General features: G+C 33.4%; 1 long non-coding RNA gene across 1 annotated transcript; it reads right to left on the reverse strand.

Moving 5' to 3' along the window:
- Positions 1-4,711: 4,711 nt before the first annotated feature.
- Positions 4,712-5,222, reverse strand: LOC309493916. Its single transcript, XR_014204089.1, has 2 exons — positions 5,168-5,222; positions 4,712-4,954 (listed from the first exon to the last, which is right to left on the reverse strand). It is a non-coding gene; the product is annotated as an uncharacterized lncRNA (long non-coding RNA).
- Between the last annotated feature and the right edge of the window lie 1,990 nt (positions 5,223-7,212).

Here is a 7,212-nt window from a genome sequence, read left to right on the forward strand (position 1 = left end):
AGAGGTGTATAGTCCAGGGGTCAGAAAGTAAAAGTCCTGCCATATGTTTATTCCACCCATAAACTCAGTCAGCTGATTTCACTAATTAGTTCTCTCTCCTGTCTGAATTAGTAAATCCAGGTGATTGGAACAAAATACTGAGGAGGACTTTTACTTTCTGAACCTGGATTTTACACTTCTGCTCTGAATTCTTTCCTTTGTCCATATTCCACCAAAGCTGGGCTGTTGATCTTATAAGATCCCTAGAGAACTCACTTTTTCATCTCTTTTTAATCTAAACAAATATGTCAACAATTAGATGAGAAATACTCTAAAGAAAATATGTTTATGCAGTTTTAAGGGGTACATATGTTAAAAAAAGCAACAACCTTTGCAAATTACATCTTCATTCCTGTTTTAAAGGCAAAGGCTACATTCACAAACATTTGGGCTTTAAAAAAAACCCCACATACGTTCAAGTTTGTTATTGGGCTTATAAAAACGGCAAAAAAAATTTATATATAAATATATATATAGTTAATATTAGTAAATATGATTATGACGAACTTTAATTAGTGCCTAAATATAATAGCATATAATCAATAGTGACCAAAACAATGTCTTATGGATATTTAAATAATAAATATCCCAATTCAGTTCCATAATTGGGTCACTGTAAAAAATGTTCGTAATTTTAACTGTAAAAAACTGTAAAAAAATAAAATAAAAAGCAACAGAAAAGACATGTTAATTGCTGAACAGTATGTACCCTTACTATATACAATGAAAAACTGTAATAGCTCTCATGGGACATTTCAAGTAATTTTACAGTAAAATACTGTTAAATGTAAGGATTTTGGAAGTTCACTGTAAAAAAAAAAAACATACCTTTGCATTTTCCATACCTTACCGTAAAAAAAATCAGTATAAATATTTATGTTTTATGGCTTTGAACTAAAGTTTACGTTAAAAGACTGGCAGCTGGTTTCAAGTGTTTTACTGTAAAAAAAATCCAATATAAATATTTGAGGTTTACAGCATTGACCTTCAATTTATGGTTGCTTTAAGTTGGGCATTTGACCCTTGACTTTCAAACTTTAGATTTTCTCTGACTGCTTCAACTGTGTGTTATAATACACATTCGTTATGGCACGAAAGTCAGAGAGAAAATGTAGTCAAGTGATGTTTTCAGTTTATTGATGTTGACTTAATCATCATGAAGTGACCTAAATCACTGATCTCATAAAGAGTCTTATCTTTCATTGTCTGAGGAATGTTACATATCATGTTTATGAGTATAATAGCTCTGCGATCCAGTATGCAAGCCAGCAGTGACAAACAGAAAATCTGAAGAACCTGAAAACACATAGTGTACAAACATAATTTGTAACTTTTGTATGATTTAGACCAACACATACATCAAGAATCAGCGTATGAATCTCAGCAACGGTGTCAATCAACAAAATAATCAGATAAAACTGATCATCACAAAACAAGCTACTAAAAAATTGCAACAAAAACAACAGCAAAAATAAAAGCAGATAGTAATAATAAAAGAAAATATTACGCCAATTCAGCATAATTTATTCATGGTGCAATGATATTGATAAGTTTTGATTGATGGCTCCCACCATACAATACACTTTTATCATCACCATTGTTGAGATTCATTCGCTGATGTCTGTGTGTGTCTGAAAGATACAGTAGTTCAAACCTTTATTGTGCACAATGTTTTCAAAATTCTTCAGATTATCACAACACTGATGGATCACATTCTGTAAATTAATATAAAATGAATGAACCATGTAATCATAAATAAGACTCTAAATGAAATCAGTGAATCTGGCCACTAGATGATCATCACCAATACATAGCCAATATCACCAGACTTGTTTTCTCTCTGTCCATAATCAATGTGTCTTATAAACACAGATTTACAGCAGCCAGAGACAAACTAATGTTAAAAAGTCAAGGGTCAAGAGCCCAACTAAAGCAAACACTGATCACCATCATTGTAACTTCAAATGAAACAATAAATCATCAACCTCTAAACCTCTGTTAATTCTCAATAAGATCTTCTGTAGACGTCTGACAGAAATAAAGTCAGTCTGGTTAGTAATAAGTTAACCCCCTGAGGTCTACGGTATCGCCGGCGATACCAGCTCGCTTTTTTTTTATCAATGTAAAAGAAACTCATAAATACTCTGTTGACTTTGATTTTCCATAGGAGTTTCATACATCAATCGATTCTGTTAAATGTGTATTATTTTTGTGTATACTCACAATAAAAACAAAGTGTTGTGCTTTTTGCCAAATAAAGAAAAATAAACACGAAGCGAGTTCTGCCTTCTCTCTGCCAGTGAAGTCCATTCTGAAACGCGTCCGAAAATGAACAATAACTGACCGAATACTCAGTCAAACAGGCATACAGAGACACAGGCATGAAGCTTGAATTCTCTTCTTTTAAATGAAGTAATTTATATAAAAAACAAATATTCTCATCTTGTGAAATCTGTATTAAAAGAGAGCGATTCCAGTCGAGCTCATCTCATCTCATTACGTTATAATCGGCCCCGCCCACGGAGAGCGCGCGCTATTCAAACGCAAATGACTGAGACGATCCCATACAAACTGTGAACGCCCACATATCAGCTCGAGAAAACACATCAAGTTTATTCAGATAAGTGTAGTCGTCTACACTGTCTCGCAGCGCTGTGAGAAATAATAATAATGGAAAACTTACCTCAGAAGTGCTGGTATTTCGAGGAGCAACGGATGGAATAATGTAGTAAGTTTTTTTTTTTTCATTCTCAAGTAAATCGCGTTTCTGTGTGAATGAATAAACGCAGAGATGCGCTGTTTACCACAACTCGCAAAAAGACGGTTTAAATTTGAATTGCGTTTCTGTGTGTGAATAAATTATCTGCTTTTAGCAAACTATTTTGCTATACTGAGTAAAATCGATTGAAATATGTTGAAATAAAATGTATTTGTATAAGCAACGTATTAAACTGCAAATTAACATTTATATTCCTTATAATAAAAACGAAAGACCTATGTTACAGACATATGAAAGACAACATTTCGTTGATTAGTTTTGGATAGATTACACATTTTTACTGTAAAATATCTGCCACCTCAAATAAGCTTTTGTTTGCCAATTTTTGCTAATATGTTAAATATAGTATGTTTTGTCAATGTAGGCTATATTCGAAGTTTGAAATATGTATGATAAAATGTATACTTTAGTTTTTACAAAGAAAGATTACACTTCAATTGTTGTTGTAATTGTAACCTTTTTAATAAAAAAAATATATATTTACAAGGTAGATGTAAACAAATTTTAAAAGGTAAATATAAGCATTTTCTTTAAATAATTTTTATTGTGTTTTATTATTGACAAATTTGGGGAGAGGATACATATTCCAAAACTGAAAATACAGTATGAGAATTAACTGCACAATTAATAGACATGTTTTCCTTGGATATTATACAATTTGCAAGCAAAATTTATGAAAAACATATTTGCTTGACATGCTTCCAACTGTGAACCAATTTGGTAGAATATATATATATATATATATATATATATATATATATATATATATATATATATATATATATATATACTGTATTGCTCTTGCATTCTTTCTTGTGGCTATAGGTGACACACCTGAATGAATGGCTCATTAAGTATGCGGGCCCCATTGTCTCCTCAGGTGTGAACCACTACATATGCATGATGCTGTTGAATCGTTGACGCCCCTTGCGCATATTGCCTTTACAAACAAAAAGTGTTTTACAAGATTTAAATCAATGTATTGTGTTATGTGAATGATAAGGGCAGGATGATTTTCACATCATTTTGAAGTAAAAAATCTAGACAAAGACATCAATTAGTCAAAAGTCTTATTGACACATATTTAGTATGTGTTTTGTGGCCTTATTTCAGAAACTTTAGTTTTTAGTTTTTTCAATAACCATGCATAAACATTATTCTCTCAAAAATACAAACATGTACATGCATGTTGCTCACATATTATGGTAGCCCTGTTTGTGCTAAATAGAGTGTAATTATACCTTTGCCATTAATATGTTTATAAGCAACTGAAAAAAGCACAAATGTCAGGGCATGTCAGAACATCTCAAGGACCCCCAAAACCCCTCAGACCTCAGAGGGTTAAGTGATGCAAACTCCAAAATATATTTTTTTACAATTTATGCACTATGATAAAAACTATTTTGAGGTCATAACGTATTTGTGCAAGGAGCCGCATTAAAACAAGTCTTTATTAATCCATAATGTGCTCCTGTAATCATAATTGTTTGTGAAAAAAAATAAAAGTGCTTGCTGTTTTACTGCCTCTAGTGTTCATTTCTGTTAGAAACTGCAGTGATTTAAACATATTGGTAAGTTGTTTGCGTTTTGCAAAAATGTTGCCACAGGTATGTTTTTCCAATGAGCCTGTGTTGTTTAAATCATTACTCTGTTGGAAATAAATAACAATAATAAATAAAACCATTCCAATAATTTAAATCATAACAACACCATCCTTGATTGTTAATCACTATATAATGAATTTGCAGCTGCTGTCCCTGATTAGACCAAGTAAAAAAATAAAAAAAGTGTAAGCAGAAAATTATTCCATAACTACATACCTTAACTGAAAACAAATGTTTTACATTTTACTGCTTTGCTTTTATGACCTTTGTGCACCTCTTGATGTACCCCTGTTGTTGTTGTTGTTGTTGTTTTGGGTAAAATGTTTTAGTGTTAGTCTCAGAGAATATCTGTCAATAATTCAGCTGCCTAGGGGAGTCCAAAATTGTCTTTACACCAGATCTGAAAGCACTTCTCAGCCTCTTCCACCTTCTTCTTCTCCTCCATCTTATCTTCAGCTGTCTGATCATCAGTTCTTCTGTAATAAACTCTGACAAGCTCTTCATTAAACTTCTTTAGCAGGAAACTGGACAACTGTCAATACAAGACAAATTTCACACACAATGAGTTTTATAAAGATATTTGATAATGGAGTAATATTAATGTCACTGAGCCCAACACTACAAAGTTCAAGCCTCTCGCCAATTGGTTTACATTGAACAAAGAACATTATAAATGAATAAATGGCACCCATTTGTAAAAATTCTGCAATGATCTGAAATAAAACAGTTTGAGTGTCATGAATACCTGATCATCTTCAATGGTTGAAGCTTGGTTGGGATTCCTCTTGCTGTAGAAATAGCAAAATCCCCAGTGTTAAATCAACACTGCTCAGAGCACATATGGTCCCACTCTACAGAGTGTTAAAGTAACACTGAAGCAGTGTTAAAGTTAATTCAGTGATTAATTAAGTGATGATTGAGCATTACTGATGAACACCTGCTGTTAACAAGCAGAATCACTGAAAGAAAGAGAAACGCAAGAACTACAACTGACTTCAGCCACAGCCTTAGATGAAATCAACTGAAGAGAAAAGAAGACATTAAATCTGTGAAGATCTCAGCAGAGGAGGATTAAACAACTCCACAAACAGCATTACCAGCTTCACTTATTACTAACCAGATTAAATTTAAATTTAACACATCAGTGTTTATATGAGAACTAACAGCAGGGTTTTAAAGTAAGTTAGAGTTAATCAGATGATTAAGTGATTAATTGAGTGATGATTGAACATTACTGAAGACACCTGATGATACATTCCTACACACTGTAAAACATTAGTGCTTTGGCTGCCAAACAAAAACCGTAAAAATAAAATAAAATAATCCTAATTTAAATAAAATGCAAAAAACGTTTACAGATGTTTAAGCTAATTTTATAAACACTATTAACATGGGAATGCATTATATCCTGCAACATCTTGATAGACCTGGGACTTACGCATGGATCTTATTTGTGGACTTCAGTTTGGCCTTCAATACCATCATGCCTGATCTTCTCACAACTGACCCAGCTCTCCATGCCAACCTCAGTCTGTCAGTGGATCTCCAGCTTTCTGACAGACAGACAGCAGCTCGTGAGACTGGAGAAACTCTCACTATCAGCACTGGTGCTCCTCAGGGTTGTGTTCTCTCCAATGCTCTTCTCCCGTACACACACGACTGCTCCTCCAAACACTCCTCTGTCAAGCTCCTGAAGACACACATCGGCCTTATCCAAAATGGTGACGAGTCTGCTTACAGACAAGAGGTCAAACAACTGTCACACCAACCTGGAGCTGAACACACTCTGAACAGTGGAGATGATCGTGGACTTCAGGAGGAACACCTCAGCACTCAATAACTGCAGAAGTGGAGGAAATGAGAGAAGCGTCCATGAAGAATTGGCCTGTTTTTTGTTTGTTTTTTGCTTGACAAAATGGCACTCAAATCAGTTAATCTTAACTTGGGTTTTCTGAGTTAAGGCATAGTATGTGAATAGTACATTACTAGATTTTTTCAATTAATTTCAGACATTAAGTAAAGTGAACTAAAAAAGTGTTCGTTTTGTTGTATTTTACAGTGAAGATGAAAATCTTTACAGCCGCATTATACTGCTTAAAGTGTTGGTTAGGGTATAGAAATGTGCTCCTGGTTGATAAAATAACAAAGGGAACTGGAAAGAAAACCAAATGCATATAAATCAAACATGAAAGGATATTTGCAGTTATTGAAGACAGGAAAAAAATAAATAAATTGTGAGATAATCAAACATACAAAACTGAATGCAAAATGATATCAGTTCATATAAAAACTAAATAATTTGATGTTTGCATTGTATTGTATGCTTATTTGAAGCCAGCGATAGTCCCATGCACTTCCAATTGTTAATGTCATCAATACACTGGTGTGTGTCTATAGGGCTTGGCATTAGCGATGAGATGTAAGTGCTGTTTGTAAGTGGTTTGGCTGTTTTGTATTATCAGGATCACACACAAACTGAACATGTGTAAGGACTGATCCATGTAAGCACTGCAATGTGATCTCATTACAAGCAAATAAGCTGTTGTATTCATACAAACTTTCACTTTTCACAGTCACTCCAGGCTTTGTATTTACTATTGTGTAATTTATGAGAGTAAAAAAAAGAGAAAATCTTTGTCAGTAAAATTATAAAGAAAGAAAATAAAAAGATAAAGTATTGTGCAAAAGTTAATCCATAATATTGCAGCGCTTCAATGGTTTATTCTCCTTCCAGTGAATCACTGCTGTTTGCATTTGTCCTCATTTGTAAGTTACTTTGGCTAGAATAAA

Source organism: Leuciscus leuciscus (genome assembly GCF_965113295.1).
Source record: "Leuciscus leuciscus genome assembly, chromosome: 3".
NCBI classification, from domain to species: Eukaryota; Metazoa; Chordata; class Actinopteri; order Cypriniformes; family Leuciscidae; genus Leuciscus; species Leuciscus leuciscus.